The sequence below is a fragment of the Engraulis encrasicolus genome, chromosome 24 (genome assembly GCF_034702125.1).
Source record: "Engraulis encrasicolus isolate BLACKSEA-1 chromosome 24, IST_EnEncr_1.0, whole genome shotgun sequence".
In the NCBI taxonomy this organism is placed as follows: Eukaryota; Metazoa; Chordata; class Actinopteri; order Clupeiformes; family Engraulidae; genus Engraulis; species Engraulis encrasicolus.
Window position 1 is genome coordinate 4,614,264 of NC_085880.1, and position 20,937 is coordinate 4,635,200.

The 20,937-nt window shown below is 43.1% G+C and overlaps 1 protein-coding gene and 1 long non-coding RNA gene across 4 annotated transcripts in view; both read left to right on the forward strand.

The window, feature by feature from the left end:
* Nucleotides 1–20,937, forward strand: part of LOC134441312 (uncharacterized) — a 139,271-nt gene that overhangs the window by 38,197 nt on the left and 80,137 nt on the right. The gene's annotated exons all lie outside the window — the stretch shown is intronic.
* LOC134441866 (uncharacterized) lies at nucleotides 12,682–17,074 on the forward strand. Of its 3 annotated transcripts, XR_010033216.1 has the most exons (5): nucleotides 12,682–13,429; nucleotides 13,697–13,786; nucleotides 15,535–15,674; nucleotides 16,040–16,173; nucleotides 16,298–17,074. It is a non-coding gene; the product is annotated as an uncharacterized LOC134441866 (long non-coding RNA). The 3 variants fall into 3 exon arrangements; XR_010033214.1 differs by lacking the exon at nucleotides 12,682–13,429 and having other exon boundaries at nucleotides 13,452–13,786; nucleotides 16,298–16,480; XR_010033215.1 differs by lacking the exons at nucleotides 12,682–13,429; nucleotides 13,697–13,786 and adding an exon at nucleotides 14,501–15,109 and having other exon boundaries at nucleotides 16,298–16,485.

Here is a 20,937-nt window from a genome sequence, read left to right on the forward strand (position 1 = left end):
GAAGACAGGACTCCCACATACAGGGCGAAACTACAAGAGGGAGTCCCCTCCCGCAAGCACAGATGAGTAACGAGATTATTTATTCACACACGCTGGAATGATGAGTTACGTTTGATTAATAGGTAGAAACTTTTAATGATGAGGAGGCGGTTAGTATCATTCATACTTTTACTTGAACTCTCAAGGGCAGACTGGACCATGCATAGTAGTTTTGTATCAATATATATCATTTACCGATTACACCTCTACAATGCCAGTGTTGGAGTATTTGCACTCTATATGCAGTCTTACCCTGTACATATCTTTTCACTTCATTACTTCCTGGGTCGCTTGGGGGTGCTGATGGGATGGTTTCATGGGGACCATTGCTATCCCACTCTTCCTCCTCCCTTCTCCTTCTGTGCTGCTCTTCCTCTGCGACACTGGGCCCAACAGCACTGTGGTTTTCGGCCTGGCCTTGGATCCCACTTGTCTGACCTGCCTGAGCAGTGCAAGGTTGCTCGAGGCTCTCTCCTCTACACTTCTTCTTCCCCATGTGATCCTTCATCCAGATAGGTGAGTGCAGAGCCATCTAATAACAGAGTTATGTCACTCCCATAGACCTCTATGGTCCAATCTTTCCACAGCAATGGCGGCTCTCATGGAGCCTCACGGAGCGTTAACATGGAAATCCCCATTGACTTTAGTTCTATTAGAAGTTACTTAGTTCTAGGAGGTGGCCGTAGAACACAGAAAATGTGGTAAAGGTAATGTAATTTGTTTGTACTTAATCTTTGTTTAGTATGTGATGGTTCTCTGTTAGTTTCCAACGAACAGAAGTTTACTGTTAAGAAACATTTTAATCTACGCGAATCACATCACCAACCGACTTCCTGGTCCCCGGTTTGCGCAACTCTCATTAGACGGCTCTGGGTGAGTGACTTTTTCTGTGCCATGCAGATCTAGATGATGTCTCTGCTGGACTGGCACTGTCACTCCTCTCATCACGGCGAGGTGTCTCCCTGTGGAGAGACAGGCGCGCAGCGTTCCACTTCCTTCCATCACTCAAGACGAAGGTGCTCGGGCCGGTTCGCTTTCGGGCCAGTTCGCTTCCGTCAGGGGTTCCGTGTACCGTTTCTCTCCCTTTCCCACATGGAAAGGCTTGCGAATGCACACTTTGCATCTCTCTTGGAGTCAAAGTACTGCTTGCTTCTTTTGTGTCGCCGGATGACTGTAGCTCTGACGTCATCATACTCTCTACTGTCCTCTCAGCAGCTGGAAAGGATTTTTGCCGGTGGTTGCATGATCAGTGGCTCGATAACTCTGCAGCATCTCAGTCACTGCAGGCTTCCATGGATGCTGGGCTACCACTGCTGCCTGGATACAGTCTTTTAAGACACGGTTGAAGCATTCTTGGGTGGGTGGTATACACTTGTCTTGATGTGTTTCATGCCTCTTTCCTTTGGCAAGTCGGCAAAAGCAGAGGGTGTGATTTGTGGCCCATTGTCAGAAATTATTATAAGGAGGTTGCCTTAATGAGTGAACACAATGGAAAAGCATTTCACCACTGTAGCAGTTGCATTTGAGGTGAAGGCCACCTCCGGTCACTTACTGAAGTAGTCGATGAAAGTAATGGCAAATCTGCAATCATGGGCCGCACGCTCAAATGGGCCTATGATGTCAATTGCCACATGCTGAAAACGGCCCCCAGGAAGGTCAATCGGCTGTAATTGGGCTGGAGAAGCTCTGGCTGTTTTGTCACATGACTGGCAGATTGAGCAAGAGAGCTGGACTTGAGGGACAAGATCGTCCATGTGTGGCCACCAGTAGAGCTCTCTGAGGCGTTGCTTTGTGTGGACCACGCCTTGATGGCCTTTGTGCACCAGATGCACGATTTTCTCCTGAAGAGGCTCAGGAACCAGCAGACGTGTACCTCGTAAGATCAGGGGAGCCTCAACAGCAAGTTCATGTCGCACTTAGTAGAATGGCTATTGTTCAGCTTGTAGCGATTTCTTCACCTTGGGCCCCCCTGAGTGAATCACATGTCTCAGCTGTGTAAGTATGGGACAACTTTGAAGTTGGCAAGTGGCAATGCATTGTGAAGCGTAATCTCAGCTATATCTGTGCTGAGGTCTCCGTCAGTTTCCGCAGTGGTATTGGACAGTGTAGTACAGCACAGCTTTGACTTTTTGTATTCCACTATTGAACTGGACCTGCACTACCCCACAGGAACACACAGACACACAGACACAGACACACACACACACACAATGTACCAGGGACTGCACCTTACCTGCACTACCTCAGTCCTGCAACATACACACTAGGGCTGGGCGGTTTTGGAAAAAATTAGCATCACGGTTTTCTTGATGAAAATTGATATCACGGTTTTCTGCACGGTTTTTTGATATGCGACGATTTCCCCCCAAATCTTAATCTTTCTGAGGAAAAGACTTAAATTAAATGTTAAAATGAGAGAGAATCATGAATTTAAATTAATCTCCATTTATATTTTATCATTTTTTCATTTCAATAATATTTTCTATAATTTATAGTTTATATTTCCCTATCCAACAAAGTCTTAAATTAAATGAGAGAAAATGCAGCATTTCATAAAATAACCTAAAATCTTGACCAGGGTACCATAGATTTTTCAAGGAAGAAGGGTTAAATGATTATAAGTAGCTGTTTTGGACTTTTTTCAAGACAGCCCAAAACAGCTTATTTCGTTCTACACCTGGCAACACTAATTGCTTATTTGTCGTTCTACACCTGGCAACACATCCGGCGTGTTGCGCTGCCGCTGGACTTAACTAGCGAGTAAACAACAGTGGGAAAGAAACGAAACAGACTGAAGACAGACACGGAAAACAAACGGATTTACTTGACATTGTGTGCATATTGTCTTTGAATTAAAGTCCAAATCCAACGTAGAATGTATTTTGTCCAGTAGTTTGTGTCATATTGCGATGTGTTTCGCTCCTATTTTGCCCCCAAATCATTTCAAACAAATATAGCAATGTAGCAATGTATCTTGTCTGCCCATTGCATTTGAAAGCTAGGCTACTTACAGGGCTCTCAAGTTTTGAAGTTTGTTGGGAGTGAGATTGGGGGGGGGAGGGCTGGGTGGCGCACCGAACCTTCGGCCCAACGGCCCATCGGCCGGTTATTACAACAACAATAACACATAAGTAGCACTAATAGGCCTAGTTATGACATTTGTTTCATCTAGTAAAGAAAACTAAAATATGTTGAATATTTTGTGTGTGTTATAATAATCATCATCATCATCATCATCATCATTTTATATATTGCCTTTCAAAACAACCAAGTCAGCTTGAGAAACCCAAAGGCCCATGCAAAAGATGGGTGCTGGCACTGACATTTCCTCATTAATTATTATATTTCCAGTGAAATACTGCACGGCATACAGATATACGAACACACGGACAAAGAAGTGCATTCTTTCTTTTTTAATAAACTAAATGTCAAAGGTTCTTTTCAGGAAATGCATAGATCAAACAAAGAATAATAATAATGATAATAATAACATCCATTTTGGCTGCTCTTTGCTTATGGCACATGAGATGAACCACTCTTATTCACCAACCACAGCTGTGTGTGTGTGTGTGTGTGTGTGTGTGTGTGTGTGTGTGTGTGTGTGTGTGTGTGTGTGTGTGTGTGTGTGTGTGTGTGTGTGTGTGTGTGTGTGTGTGTGTGTGTGTGTGTGTGTGTGTGTGTGTGTGTGTGTCAGGTCTTGACATTAACTTTTCCGCTTGCTGGCCATTGTGACTTGTGGTTATCCCAAGTCACTAGCCATTCAGCTATTCTATAGCCACAAATGTGATATTGCTCCTTTTTCCTCATCACAACACTACATCTAAACTCAGAACATGAGGTGCCAAAGCAAGAATATGAATGCACAGCTTTCTTCATGCACGGCAACCCAAACATAAACACACTAAACGAAATCAGTAGCCTTGTCAGTCTAATGAAATATGACTATTCTAACCACTGGCCGGGCCACGACAAGGAAAGAGAGAGGGAGAGAGAGCGACCGGAGAGAGAGCGCAGGAGCGAGAGCGAGAGCGAGAGAGAGAGAGAGAGAGAGAGAGAGAGAGAGGAGGAGAGGAGAGAACGTCCATGCACATAGTGCGCAGCGCACATCTTGGAGAGGACTCCAACTGGGAGACCATGGCGACCAGGCAAAACGATGAGTAACTTATCCAACGAGGCTTTAATAGCATTGCTCGGGTCGTGGGCATCCATCTGGCAATGTGCCGCCTCCGCTCCCTCTGTCGAGCAGTCGGTTTCCTCCATCCGGATCCATAGGATCGCGCAGTCATCGTCTGGCTCCTGCCTGGTCCCATCCGGTCACCGGCTCACGGTCATCACGTCTCCTGCTTCGGGGTCGTGGTCGTCCCTCCACCTCCGAACTTTCTCTCTCCCGCTCTCGCTGCGTCCTCCTCTCCCCCCAGTCGTCTCCCGTCATGTTTTGCAACTGAACATTTAACCAATGGCCCACCCGAAAACCACCAATCACCGGTCCCATCCTCCCATTCCTCCACCTGCGCTTGTTTACACTCAGTAGATTGGCGTGTGCGTTTCCCGATTCCACATGTCCGTCTTCTAAAACTCTCCCAAGGAAAACAACGCCATTTCTTATAGATTCCGCCTGATAGTCACCCTGTGACACTGTGGCTGAATCTCAAATGGTGCACTTGTGCTTAGTGTTCATGTTTCAGTGTGCATGCCGTATTAGTTACGCACTGAAACATAGTGCCCGAAGTGCACAAGTGCACCATTTGAGAGCTAGCCCGTGCCTGTTACTTCCTGAAGCTGAGCACGCTGGGAGTGGGTTATGCTATTACTGTTTTTCATTTTTAAGTGTGTTTGTGATTATTTAATGTACTGGGGGTGTAAATATACTGGAGATATTATTGTGAACATTTTATGATCGCGATGTTGGGGTGGATGGGTTTATTTTACATTTTAAAGAGTTGTCACCATTGTTGTGCAAGCTGGCGCACAACACCTGTAGGTTGATGCATCCAAGTACACTGTCTCATGCGTGCCTGAGCCTGCAAGGGTTCATCAGAACCCTTAGCAAAGCTGAAACAGCAGCCAGGCGAAAATTTGACTCTGGTGAGTGAATTGGACGGGCGTGTGAAAACGTAAGTGTGGCGTGTGAGAGTGTGAAAACACTCTGAAGAGTGTGTCACACGCTCAATGCGTGAGACTTGAGAGCCCTGGCTACTTAGCTTATAAGCAGTCTTAACAGCAGTGCTGCACACACAGTTGGGATGGTAATTTAATACAGTTAAGAATCAGATAATTGTTGTAGCCTGTTAACATAGCACCACATAGAATTGCCTTTTATTTATTGTGAGATCAAAGGTAGGCTAAATGAATTTAAATGTTTGTCATGATTCATCCATGCCATGTGTGTTCATCATGTTTCACTCTCACTAGCCTCTAGCGCGATTAACCAATTATTTTATTAGTTCAATCAACATCTTACATTGTGGTGACATTCCCTTGTAGAATAGCAACAACAGTGGACTTAGCAGAGTTGAAATGAAGTGTCAGAGACTTATGAATTAGAAGAATCTTTGGAAGTGTGACACGGAGTATGAAGCTCACGCACATAACATTGTAGGCTATAAACAACAACATCAAAACCGCCTCTCATCAAAAAGAGAACCTTGTGTAGTGTAAACCGAGATCACGGTTTTTTAACGGTATACCGCCCAGCTCTAATACACACACTATTGCTGCTGTCACTGTTATTATTTCTACTTCTATTATTGTAATGTCCACATTCTATATTTATCTATCTTCTGTTACATGTTGAATGTTAAATGTTTATATGTACTGTATTTATTATTGACCACTTATTGTTACCAGTCCATCACTGTACCTGTCATGTCTTGCACTATGTCAGTCTGTAAAATGTCAGTCTTGTATATGTCTTGTCCTGGCATGGTATAGAGAGAAAATGTAATTTCATTTCCCTTGTATGTCTTGTGCATATGAAGAAAGTGACAATAAAAGCTGACTTGACTTGACCTGGAGTCAGTGAGGGGAAGACGGGACAGGCAGTCTGCCATGACGTTTTCACTCCCTGGCCTATACTGCATGTCGCATTAGTAGCACATCAGCTTAGCAGACCATCTTGCAATCGTCATGCCGGCTCTGTTCATGCCTTTGGTGTTGACAAGAGTTGTCAGTGCTGAAGAGTTGTCAGTGTGAATCGGTATAGACCATCGTGTGTTATGAAGGCAGTGAGGTTGCGACTCTCAGTGTACAGTGGTAACGGGTGATAAACTGAGCTCAAGTCAATCTGACTGTATTGTGTGGTGCCTGCTAATGACGAGAACAAATCCTCCATATGAGGCGGGTAACAGTCCATGATCACACTTTTGTTGGGCTCTGGAAGTTAACACAGAGCCGTATTCCACCTTAGCACTTTTGTGCAACAACAAGAGGACTCACCCATTCAGATGCATCCACATGCTCAATGTTGCCGGCCTGCAGCAAGTGATTCAGCTCCTCCGACACCTCTTCTTGTATGCTCAGCGGCAACCGTCTCAGCTTCTGGCGAACTGGCTGCACCGTGCTGTTCACTTGGACCTTGTGAATGATACCTTTCACACAACCGAGCTGCTGGGGTGAAGTAGAATCAATGTTCTTCACAGCATTCACCTTGCCTCCCATTATGTTCACATTGAGTGCTTTAATCAGGTCAAGCCCCATCAGTGGCGATCCAGCTTTCATGATCTAGAAGTGAGTGTAGACTTTTTTGTCATCTTCAATGTAAACTGTAGCAGGTAAGCATCCACGTACAGGCAATTCACCTTTTACATAAGTAACTAATCTGATTTTACGTAGCTTCTCTCACTTCACTCTTTGACGATTTGCATAATTTAGCAAAATGTCCCTTTTTGCCACATTTAATGGGAGCCTGTGTAAGTTCTACCAGGGAGATTCGAATTACTCGGCTGTGAACTTAACTATTATTAACCAATCAGACTCTCTCTATTGACTGGTCACTCGCATCAACATCTTCCCAGGTTTGTCAACCAATCACGACGCGAGATTGGGGATTCCCCTTTTTGTTACAAATGCATCGTTCCTTCCCTTCGTTCTTTTTAAAAAGCTGTCAGTCATTCCATTCCCTGCTTTCTGATGTAAGCCGACTTTGACGCCACCTCCACCCCTCCGGCCACCGTCACCAGTGGTTCCCGTCTGACAGGGGGCAGGCTACGGCCACCTCCATCTCCGATGGGAGGATATGCAGTCCGACCATGGAATCCTACGAGAAGACGGGAGCCTGAGGCTGCGCAAAAGAGATCCATTCATCATATACCTTGCAATTTCATGTTTAATTAATTGTTCAATAAATGTCAATATCATTCACTTTTTGCGTGAACGCGTGTAAACGTAGGTGCGCTAATGGAGGGCTCGTGTATTAGGCCACTGTCGTGTATTAGGCCGTTGTCAGACCCTGTCAATAATGATGGAAGTAATTTTTACTACTATTATTGGAATGATCTGAGCAGCGAGACACTCACGCAAGCACGCACACCCACAATATTGAACCCCAAATGTAGCCTACTTCTACACACTTAGGCTACACACCATGAACACACCTACACACCTAAACGCACACTTTCACTGTTATTTCACCTCGATCATAGTGCAAAACAGAAGCAAAGGCACAGACGGGGAAAAAAATGTTTGTGTCTCCAAAATGTGTGTGTGGTGGGTATGTTTGGGTGTTAGCCTACTTACACATAACGTTATCAGTCGTTCCCTTCCAAAGCATTCAGTTGCACGTTGCGTCTCAAATGCGAAACATTAATACGAATACAAATTCTGGATTAACAGAACGATTTCCAAGCATCACGTGACTCTTCCAACACCTTGAAGACGTAGGCTACAGATATGTGGTGTTTACTAGCTTTGGTTTTTAATGGACGCGTCAGTGACTGCTGTCCACACAGGCTAGTCACACGCGCGCGCACGCACACACACCCACACACACACATAGCCTGAACGAAAGCCGATGGTTGACTGTCAAACACACGCATGCACGCTGCCAGAGTAGCTGGTATCCTTTACCAAAATCCATCCACGAAACCAGCGATCCTACTACAGTACTACTAAAGATAGTGCTGTCAAAATAACTCTGAAGTGGTGAATGCATTCACACAGGTTACTCAAGCATCACGCGACTCGAAATGTGCACTCCATTGTATTGTTGTTTTGGCATGTTTGCATTTAAATAGCCTACCGTTTACAGCGATATCTCACACTCTAAAAGAGCTGAACCTGCTTCAGCGAAACTACTTCTCCACAGCAAAAACACCCCATTGTTGACATGCCACAGCCGGCTAATAAATAACCAAACGGCCTACCTTAAAACACTGTCCTGATCATCGCAGGACTTCTCGCAAGTATTCCATTTCTTTAATCCAAAGGGTTTACACACACTGCTAGCAAGAAATGGGGATTTGCATTGCTAATTCATCTCGTGTATGGGAAAACGTTTTCTTCCGTTTCTTCAGACATTAGTAATGTCACTCACTACCCACATCCAAAATGTGTTGCTAATTATATTATTTCAACTATAAGGAGATACAAATCAATGTTATATCAAACCCCACTACAACTGAAAACACAACTATTAGCAGAAATGTGGCAGCAGTAAGCAGATTTTTTTGTATGAGGGAACTTTGGCAGTAAACTGGATGACGTACCCCAGGCCAGTGTTTCTCAACAGAGGTGCCGAGGAAACGTGGCTGATAAATAAATGATGTAATATAATACATATTCGTCTATCAGGGGTGCCCAACCAGTCGATCGCGAGCTACCAGTCGATCTCGAGGGGAGTGGCAGTCGATCGTGAGACATGTAATGTGACGGGGAAAATACTGTCTTTCAAAAGTAGGCTATGTAGCAAGCTGCTGGTACTGTATTGGTTAGATAATTAGTCCCACTGTAACACAGAATGAGGGGAAAGCATTAGGAAGTGACCGTAAGGGTATTGCAGTTGATTCATGTGTGCACACGTGACATCGGGTGTCCAACAGAACATGAGCGCAACGATGCGTTATTAGAGATGTGTCGTTCATGAACGAGCCAGTTCTTTTGAACGGCTCCCTGAAGTGAACGATGGGAACCGGATCACTGCTGGGGGAGCCACTCGACCGTTATTTCGTTCATTTTTCATTAATTTTAAGCATGTGACTTCGACCAGAGTAATTAAACTTGGGGAAAAACACAATTGTTTGCCTTACAGAGTGGCAAAAACGGTCTTTAGAAGCAGGAGAATATTCAGTTGTTGTTTGGACAAAATTACCTCGAGGCGGAGTCAAAATATTACATTCTAAACACTGAATAAATAATTTAAAAAAGAGCCAAAAGAGCCAGTTTTTTGAACGGCTCTTTGAAAGGAACGAGCCACTAAGATCCAGATCCCGTCAAAGAGCCATAAATCCCATCTCTATGCGTTATGACGCGGCAATATGCGAGAATCTTCGTCCAAATCGCTAGTCGCATGCATCATCGCTAATTGCGTTTACATCGCGTGCCGCGTGTAAGGGAAATGTTAGTTGTTGACATGTATGGAATTCACTTTAATTTGTGCTGTTTCTTGCTCCAGTTGTGCACAAAACGATTGGCCAAACTCACAATAGGAAGCCTTTGCTGTGCTACTGTCCCAGAGAGCTGGAAAAAAACTCTTAACAGGGGTGTTAACCAATCCAATGAGTTCTCTCTCTCTCTCTCTCTCTCTCTCTCTCTCTCTCTCTCTCTCTCTCTCTCTCTCTCTCTCTCTCTCTCATAGTAAAATGAACGTAACTAGCCTACTATTTACCTAACAAATGGTGAATTTCTGAGCCCTTTTTAATTTGTACCACTGAAGGCATGTGCATAGTGCTTCATCATATTTTAGAAATAGGGCCTATGTGCCTACATATGGCTTTTATATACCAAATGTTTATCATTTTTAAATTGTTTCAGTTGTTTATGACTTGTGTAGGACTGAAATTATCTCTGCATACTATCATTGCTGCATTGCTTTGTAAACATAGGCTATTCAACACACTTTAAAAACACACTGAAAAGATACGGCCATAGTAGCCTACTAAAAACATTTTGTTCATAATAATGGTGATTAATAATTAGGGCTGGGCATAGATCATTTTTTTAAATCTAGATTAATCTCACTGTAATTATTAAATTAATCTAGATTAATCTAGATTAATCTATATCAAAATGGCTCAATCAGAATAGGCACGCTAGCGAGATAATGACAAAAAACCTAGGGGGTTTCTGAAGATGGCGCATTAGACCAGAGCTCATCTCTTTTTTCCAAAAATGCATCTCATCATCAAAAAAATGGTTGATATTTGGTGATGAAAAAAAAATCACTGCAAAATTTGAAAAGTGTTTCGAATATGTTAGGAAGCATTTACAGTCATAATATACTGATATTTCAAAATGAACAGTGCTATAAATTGTAGAGGCAAATACAGATAAATCTATCAAACATTTAGACTATTTAAACAAAATGACCTGAACAATTCAGCATTTCTAATGGGCAGAGAGAGAGAGAGAGAGGGAGAGAGAGAGAATGAATCTGCCACTGACTGTTAAAAGGGGCACCGGCTCCTTTAGAGAGGGAGGAGCTGCACAGCAGGTACAGCAAAGTCAGAGCCAGGCTACTAGATTTCTAGAGCTAGTTCTAGACCCTAACGCACTGACCCACATCGATTTGGCCTGACCTGACAGTTGTGCTCTGCGTTAGAATGCCAGCGGAGTCACAACTACAAATGAATTCAGTTTGCAAAAAAAAAAAAAAGTCAAGCGCGACGACCGCGAGGTTGGCTATATCAAGTGCAACAACCGTGAGGTGTATTACTGTCCGGCAAATGCGCGATTATAACACAAACATTCAGCGAGAGTAGATATTGACAGTTTCAGTTTGACAATCTTAAAAATGTAGTCCTATATCACACAATCTATGCGTTTACATGAGACACTTAAGTCCGATTTAACTCACTTTAAATCTGATTAAAACTTAATTCCACTCTAAAAATATCATGTAAATACTTACCGAACAGGATTTAAGTTTATTCCGATTTAAACTTAAGTCCGATTAAAGTGGGTGGTTTATTCCTCTTTTAAATCCGATTAAACACGTTCCTCTGTCATGTAACCTTTTATTCGGAATTACAATAAATCCAGCCGTTCCACGCATGCTCGTTGACCACATGATGGCGCCAAGAGACCGTGCTCTTTGCCAGTGAGAAAAACATGGCGGCACTTCCTGTTGATTTTCACATGAAAGTTTTGCTTAATTTAAAGTCCCTAAGCGACTATAAATGTTGTGGCTTCCATATATTGATGTAAAAGTGCCCCACGAAGTAATGAAGCACAACAAAGTTACTCCACATTACCATTTGACAAATCGTTTTTCTATGCTAACACAGGGTAGCTAATGTAGCATTGTAAATGATCCAGGGAGAAAGGGGAAAAGTTGTGATTTCAGTCCGCTTGAGGCAACTATTTTCGTGGGGAAGATGACCTGCATCTCGGTGGCATTGGACCACGCCCCCGTGCCTTATTTGGCTCGCTCAGCACGTGCGTCCTCAGTCCAATCGCAATGCTTTATTTTCCCCAGACGTTCAATCGCATTTGAGTGAAAGTAATAATAATAATAATAATAATAATTGTATTTGTATAGCACTGTGTCATACAAGGCATGTAACTCAAAGTGCTTAACAAATGGGAAAAAACATTGTTAGAGATAGATTTAAAAGGAGAGGTATAGAGGAGAGGCAGAAAAAGCAGGAAGGCAGAGGAAGAAGAGATAGACAGAGAATGTAGAGTCATAAGGTCAACGTAGGTTAGGACCAGGATTCTTAGATGTGTAAGGTCCATAGTGGCTGGGCCGATCATAAGTCATAGATAGTCACACAGAGATTGGGCGCTCAGGTGCGGCCCCTGGTGGCATCAGGGGTGAGGAAAAACTCCCTTTCGCTTGATTCATAGTTAGTTATTATTATTATTATTATTATTATTATTATTATTATTACTATTAATAATACTGACATCCTTCAATTTGATTTGGTAGATCACGGCAGACCATCAACTTCAAAAGTAAATCTCGGTTAAAAAAAGTTTGGGCACCCCTCGTCTAAATTGATAAGGTAATGTTAGTCAGTGGAATCTTTCATCTGCTATTTACGCACAATTATAAAATAAAGTAAATATAGGTCTCCACCAGTGCTCACGCTAGAATTCTTACTGGCCGGACAAGTGGCCGGCTGCATTGCAGAATACCGGACATTTAGAATATCTGACGGACCTTCCCTCATATAGCCAAACACACACTCCCTAATGGGTCAAAGTGGATAGTAAATTGGTGTTTTCTACCAGCAAAACTTAAATTTCACTAGCATTGGGCCAGTTGGCTGCCTGTATGCACGGGGAGCAAACGCGCGCTCTCTTTCACATACCCGAGAGCTCGAACGAACTGAAAGAAAAAAAGCAGCCAGCCGTGCTGCACGCATAGGCATATCTAGCCAAGTTATCGACTGAAAACATTGTGTTTTATCAGCAAACCCGAAGAGAATTTCCCTACTCAAATTGAGTAACAATGTGATGACTGTAATGGTTGTGCAGTAACGGTAACAACGCTACTGAAATTTGAACTGTATCGCATTGCGTTCCTGCGCTCTCAAGGGAATAGACGCTCTATATATGTGGGCGTGTGAGATACATCCACTAGCCATTTTGGCCGGTGATGAAAAGCACTTTTACTGGGACTTCTCATGAGCATATCGTTCTCTGAAATGTTTAAAGGTGGGATAGGAGATGTTTTTCTGGCACATGTTTTACCATATCATCTAAAAAACTCCTCATGACGCCATAGCACCCATTGAAATAGAGTGTTTGGAAAAAAAACGTTATCTTTTGGTCCAGTGTAGAGGGCGTAGTCAGAAGAAAACGGCAACCAATAGAAGTAATACTCATCATCACTTCTATTTGTTTCTGACACGTCCATCAACCGCCAGCACTCACCCCTCCTCCCTGCGCGTTCACCGACTCGTGAACTTGACCGACCCCGCCCCCATCATTCATTCACACGACACGCGACAAGGCTCATCATCACTCGGCTAGTAGCAAGGTAACGAGAGTTAGCAGCAGGCTGAGCTACTTGGAAACTTTGGTGGCTTTTGCAGAGCTACAGGAATACCTTTGGCTTTTGGAACACTGGACTAACCATGTCAGGATAACATACTCCCTTGGATTATAGTCATCGGACTCGCAAGACCAGACTCCAACACGGGCTGAAATGGGGCCTGACACTCTTGGACACAGATGTCGGCTACGGCAGCGGCTTCAAATACGCTTTGATGACCATATTTCTAATCGAGAGGTGAGGTAATATATTTGTATAATATTTTGTGAATTGGTTTAGGACACAGTGGTGTCTTTTTTTAAGCAAGTATCCATTGAGAGGGGTCAGAGGATTAGCTCAAGCTCCAACATATCTAGCTGCTACCTTGCTTAACATAGCTGCTACCTCAATCGCTTTATTTTTTTGTGTTTTCCCCCCCTGTGGCATTTATTCTGTGCACATGAACACGTTTTCAGAATTGCTCTGTGTAACTCAGACGGTTACTCTTGTGTGTTTTGCTACTAGTTGTGCGAACGAGCCAGACAAACCAGCTGGGAGGACGGAAGCACCCCTTCTCCATCCGCGTTCAGTAACTGAATACGGATTCACCCCGTAGTAAGTAACCTAACATGTTTACGCACACATTACGTTGACCAGCAAAGCCCATGTCTTTCTAGTGGTTTACAAAAATATATCGTTTGCATGTTTTGCTTTGGTACGTCTCTGTTGTATGACGCTGGTAATAGTAGCAAGCACAAGCACAACCTGTTCGCCGCTCCAGCATTGCGAAATAGATTGCCTTGGGTTTTCAAATGTTTACATGATTGTGAGCAGGGCTTTGAACCATTATTTTTTTCCAAACGTTCCGTTCTGAACAGAAACGGAATTATAACGTTTCCGGTTATAAGTTCCACCAATAAATTGACGTTCCCGAACCGGTTAGAACAAAAAAATATTGTTCCCGGAACGGTTAATTTCGTTCCTGTCAGCTGATTACTCCCCATAGGCCTAACTGACGTTAATTAACCAAGAAAGACAGAAGTGCAAATGAGTCAGCCTACTTCCAAACTGTTTATTCAAGCGGATGAAAAGAATATTCTCCAGAATTTTGTCAATCAGGGATGACCTAAGCGGAGAATAAACCTCAATGATGAAAATGTGCGTTCCATGCTGACTTGGGTCACGGGGAGCGCTATGATGGACATTGTGAGTTTGTGCATATTTGAAGCGGCCATGGACGCCCAATAACATTCTCGGTGCGCTTTACACGTGCTTCTCTGCAATATCTTATAATGATGCAATGGAAACTCTGCCCTTTTGTATGACAGTGGTTTCTCTTATTTAAGATGTGTAGTGGAGACTTTGTAATCCATAGCTCTCTCTCCATTCAGTCAGAGAATGTCTGATGTCACACAGGACGTGAACCTCAGCCGTCATGGTAACGTGCGCAGGAAAATAATTACTTTTTTTTTTTTTTTTGAGGAACGGTATTAACCGGTATTAACCGGTTACCACTATTTTTAAATAAGTGTTTCCGTTCCAGAACATAAAAAATAATAACGTTTCCGGTTTCGTTTCTGTTCCCTGTAAAATACAAAAAGTTCCTGGTTTTCGTTTTCGTTCCTTGAACCGGTTCAAAGCCCTGATTGGGAGTGTAATGTTGTTAACTCGCTGATGTCGTTTTTGAGAAGACAGTAGTTTTGCATTTCATAAATACCACCTAATGACCATGACGGCTACACGGCAGATCTTTATTGTGATGGCTACACTGAATGATCACATGGAGATGCCGGTACATTATTTGTTTTACCCTGGTTATATTGAAATGTTCTGCTTTGTCCATTCCAAGGTTGTGGTGTTTTCCATAGCTGTTCCTTGCTCCTGTATCACAACATATCAAGGCTGCCAAGTAAATGAAGAATGAATCACCGCACACTGGTAGCTTATTTTATTCATGTTTGTGGGTGTAATTTCGTCCAGTTGCAGATACTACTATCCTTTTTGGAATGATCTGCCTTTGAAAAACAATCTGACAAAAGCGAACAGATCCTGTAGTTGTAATTGATACACTAGACTAAATTATTATATTCCTATGTATGCGCGCACGTGCCAAGTTTTCAATTCAACACACTGGGACACTTTTCAGTCTTTGAGGTTGCTGGAATCAACACAGACTACCTCCATGCACCTTACCAGAACACTTTGCATGTTTTTTGTATACTTGTCCCCTTTGTGTATTGCTGCTAATATTTCTCTTTCTAGGTTCTGTTGGTTGCATGCAGATTGTGCCAGATGATTTATCTGTCTATGGTCTAAGCATGGGCTCTGTGCTAATATGCAATTTGTGCTCTTTTTTCCCTCAGGTCAACAGCAGACAGGGTCCTTCCACAACCACATACTTATGCCAGTAAAAGCTACAGCTTTTCTCCTCCGATCCAAGAAGCCTGGACTGCAGTCACCATCTCAACACACCAACCAAGAGAAAGGCGGATGGCTCAATTCAGTATGTAGTTCTGCAAATATTCTCAAAGGTCTTCACAGCCCCCATGGTGCTGAATGCATTTACATTTATTTGTGTAAGGTAAAAACAATGCTGATTACAGAACATAACTTGGGCCATGAATGAAATTTGAGGTAGCAGCCAGCCATCACCTGATGGTGAGAGGTGGTCCTAAGATCAGAGAGAAGCAGGTTGAAATCCCATCCTTACCTCTCCCTACCTACACCTCCATCCACAGCTGAAGTGCACTTGAGCAAGGCACACAAGTCCACTTTGGTCCTGGGACTGTAGCCAACACCCTGTAAAACCCTGCTGTGTAATTTGATGTAATGAAGCCCTAATATAGTCTAACATATTGCTTGTTTCAGATATGGAAAATTGCACGATAAAAGTTCCAGGACATGAAGGCTGCATACTGTGAACGTCAACCTTCAGGGCACCGTCCTGCGCAGAAGACTTTCTACCCTAAGAGGGATGGCTGACCGCAGACACTCACAACCAGGTGAGCCCAGATAAAGGAGTTATTTTTGGTGTCCCTGCCCCAACAACCCAGGTTACTTGCATTTAAAATGTCACTGGAGCTACTGTCAAATATGTGATTTCTAATTCTGTTTATCTTTTTACAGCACAGACGCCTCCAACCTCAGACTAGGCCCTTCACAGTTGCTGCACTTACCCACCTTCCCAGAGTTTTTTGTGTGGTAATGACAACTGTAAATATAGTATAAAGTAATGTATCTAGTGTCATGTGTAATACATTGTTTAAAATGTCCATACATTTCAATGACAGTAAATATTGGTGGACACAATTTGACTGTGTGGCTTTTTTTTTAATTCATTCTCTGACTGAAAATGCAAGGTTACATAATTTATATATTCCACAAAACCACAATCAGAAGATTATTTGACAGGTTGCATTTATTTTCTATGTATGAAAAAAAAACAATGGTAACAAGACAAACGTGGTTCCAAACCAAAAAGGTGAGATGTATAAATGTACAGATGAATGCTCCTACAGATAATGAAAAATAATAAAACTCTGCACACTGCCGATTTGTGTGTTTTATACCGTACTCTGTATAAACCTTTTTATATTGCTCTAGTGGAGCAGGGTAACCCTGGCTTATCCTGGGTATTGTACTGTGTATTACAACGTCAGCCCTGTTCAAGTGCCCCATACTGTCTGTAGGCTGCATGCCTGAAGAGACCGTTTGTCTCACCTGGTCCTACATCAGCCCAAAGTCTTCCATCAAAACTGAGAAGACCACAGCATTTCCTTTCAATGTTCATGGCCATCTCCTTACAGATTGCGCAGAGGCGCCAGGTTGGTTGTGCTACTGGGCTGTGACTGAGGACCAGATGTCATGTGCCAGGTCGAACATCAAACTGGGGTCACAGGTCAGGGCACGCTGCAGTAACCGATGGGATTGCTTCAAATTCAATGATTGAATCAAGGCCTGCAAAGCAATAAATACATTTTATGTAGTGCATTTTCTATTTGATGATGGGGACTAAATAACTCTATTGACAATAAGACCAACATGGACATAAGCAATCATTATTGTGTATATAAATAAAGATGTGCCAATTGTATGCATACAACGTTTTCAGACAATTTCTTACAAACTGGTGTTATGCCAGGGGTTACACAGATGTATGAAGTAGATGGGCTTTTATGGATGTACTTGAACTACCACTGGTGTTGTGTACCTACAACCATGTAATATCACACTACTACTCATAGGAGTAGAAATATTGTAAATGGTTATCACAACAGGTGTACTCGTGTAGCCTACTCGTGTTGCGATATAGAGTACATCTGTTGTGATAACATCCATTACAATACTTACTCATCTGGAGGAATACAGCAGGACATAATGTTATTGTGGGATGAATGTACATCCTTACAGTTAGCAGGGCGTCAATTCTGTTGGAGTCTCCCTAATCAATACCCCCGACCTCTGCTGCGTCTATCTTCCTCCTCCTCCATCTCTGGCCATCGGTCCTACTGGGCTGTTAGGTCGTGTGATGGGTCAGGAAAGTCAGAGCTGGAGCTCTCGTGGTCGTGGAAGGTCTAAAGCATATGAAAATATCGTCAGCCAAAACAATTTCATTAGCGTTGATCAGTTCGGTTGTTTTTCTTTACTCCCTCTGTCCCTGTGTCTGCGCGTGCGACAACCCAAGTGAAATCTGAAGTCATAGCCTAAAACACTACGGATTGTGGTGTCGGGTATATATAAATACAATAGTAAAATGTATACTGCTGTACACATCTGTCAAAATAAATCCATGTGTCAGTACTGTAGCTACTGGCTAGAACTACTGTCTAGGGATGACGGTATAGCATCTGTCATCAGTGTTAGGAAGTTAGAATGAGATATCTAAGTAACACGTATCAAGTCAAGTTCAATAACTAATCTAGTATACATCTACTGTCATCAATATTTCTTGAAATGGCAACCATGACGGCCTGTGCGTGTATTGTGATGTTGAACATTCTTACCTTAGCCGGAGACAGTGCCATGGCTGGAAGTTAGCTTGGCTAATCGATTTGTCGAGGCTTCTAGCCCGCCCCCGCCTCGTGAGCTCTCGTGGGTTCCCGGGATAATCCGAACACTTGACAGACTGCATGCGCGTTCATGTGTTTTGAAGGCGTGGCTTTGATGGGAGGGCTGAAGGGAGAGGCGGGCTGTGTATTTTCAAAAATATAGCTCACAGGAACCGTTTTTCAAAGATCTCCAACCCTACCTTTAATTTGACCCTCGTCTGTACTGCCCTACAATCTTAGAACGCAGTAACTCTGAAAACGGCAAACTGAGAAAAAAGGCTTCAAAGTTTTCCATATGGCGCGACAACTGTGTTGTCGGTAAATTGGTGGTGACACTTCCTGGTAATGCTTGTTTAGGATAGAAATTTAATGCACACAAAAACCCCCCCCAAAAAAACAACATTTATGTGTCTTTTTGCCACAAAAAACAGAGTTACTGCGTTCTTGGCTGGTATTACTGCCACAAAATGGAGTTACTGCAGGAGTTACTGCGTTCTTAGCTTGTATTACTGTCTACTCCCAAACCAGTCCCATTGGAACGTGCAGCAGTAACACGCCGATTTACTGCGTTTTTGTTTAACCTTTTTCGGGTCATTTTTGCACTTTCAAAATGAGTTTTCTCCAAAACGGGACGGTGTTGGACCACCATTTTTGGACACAAGACAAATGAGGTAGTTTAGAACCGATTTCCGATATAAATTTTTTTTCGACCATTTTGAGTTACTGCGTTCTAGTATTGCACGGCAGTGTAGCCTAGCCTACTTGGAGATCCACCACCATTTTTCAGCAGAGGTAAGAGTGAAAGTGATTCGATGCTGCGATGCTGCGCATGCCATCGCATTGGGTCCCAGGCTTGACTTCGCAACTGGGCATGGAACGGTTTTGCAAGCGCAATGCCCTTTGTGTTTACTGATAAAATAAAATAAAAAACCTGAATTGTTCCTCGACATCAGCTAGCGTGGGTCAAGTGATAGGGAAGCAACTTGATTGGGGAGAACGCCGTGGGGGACGAGAGCGCAAGCAACACTAGGCTATTGCGTGCTGTTTAGACTATGACACGTTCATTTACATAGGCTATTCATAACTATTTTCGGCTTTGTCCAGTTTCATATCACTGGTGTTTTGTGTAACATTCAATATTTAAAATGAGCTAATATTATTTACTTATCAATTTTAGTCATTTTTTGTCGGACATTTTGGCCGGTGACATTTTATTTTGCCGGTCATTCATGATGCAAAACGGCCAATGTCCGGCCACAGCCGGCTAACGTGAACCCTGGTCTCCAGTCAGCTGCAACTTCGAACGTAGGTCGTGTGACGTTTCCAAATGTGTTACTTTTCTAAGCTTGTGTGGTATCGGATGCGATGCCATTTTATGGCTTGTTGGTTTGGGGTGCCTTGACATTTTTCATGAATTGAAAGGGTGCCTTGCCTAAAAAAAGGTTGAGAAACACTGCCCCAGGCTACGGTGTGCTTTAGGGGACAAACATAAGAGGTTGCTGCTTCAGACTTAAGCAAGTTGATAATTAGGCCTATTGCTATTGTGCCCATTGCCCAATTAACATATAAAGGCTCAAAACTATTTTTAAACATATTTATTTTAGTTAATTCATTTGGTGTTAAATACGTTATACAACTCAACAGCTCGTAGTTCACCATATTTTCCAGCTTTTTTTTTTTTTTTTTTTGAGAACTCATGTCCAAGGGGGCGTGAGACGTGGCGTGAGGGGGCGTCGCCCCAAAAGGCCCCCTCGTGGCGCCGGCCCTGCTGATGCCGTTGGCGGGTTTTTAGCTGAAGACCATAGCATAGAATTTTTAACTGCTTCTTTAATTTGGGATGCAAGTGTCTGTGCCTTCTCTAAATTTAAATCCTCCTCCATCAGTAATTTATCCTTAACCGCACTCAGGTAAGCACAAGAGATAAGCTGATCATGAATCATTTCCCCTTCCATTGCTCCAAATTGGCATTGTAAAGCTAGCGATCTCAAAGCTGCTACATACTGGGAAGCGTTTTCATCAGCTTGTTGCAAACGGTATCACATTCACTTAAGGTACAAATTGCTTTTCTAAAGCAGCCATGGCTTGATCAAATGTCGCACCTTGATCTGGTAAGTCGTTGAAAATGCGTTGTCCCTCCGGACCCAGGCATTGTAGTAGAATTGCACGTTTTCGTACGTTGAGCCATGTGTTTCCAGTAGCATGTATGGCTTGCATATAATTATCGAACATTTTCCTCCATGATGCAAACGGAAACGGGGGCTCACCCACTTGTGGAAGAAAAACTGCTGGACTTAATTCTGCTGATCTGTCGTTTCTTTTGTCGTGTCATTTTATTTTGCTTGTGGCAAGCACTTTGCAATTGTGCCAGAGGAGCCGCGGATGAAGTGCGCTATATTGAGACAGAATCACAACGAAATGGGAAGGAATTTGTACTTATGGATAGACCACCCGAAATGTTTTCCAGGAAATCGGCAACATGGTCCGATGAGAGAGGGAGATAGAACGAGAATTGCGCAAGTTTGTGTTTGGGTGCGTGAGAGAGAGAGAGAGAGAGAGAGAGACGGCGTGTGTTATGCTTTGAAATCGTCAAGTCAAGTCAAGTCGATTTTATTGTCAATTTCTTTCTTTTAAATGTGAGAAGCTAGGAGCAGATTTCACTTGGCACACGTGTGTGGGTGAGCAAGGGAGAGGGAGAGAGAGAGAGGCGTGTGCACTTGA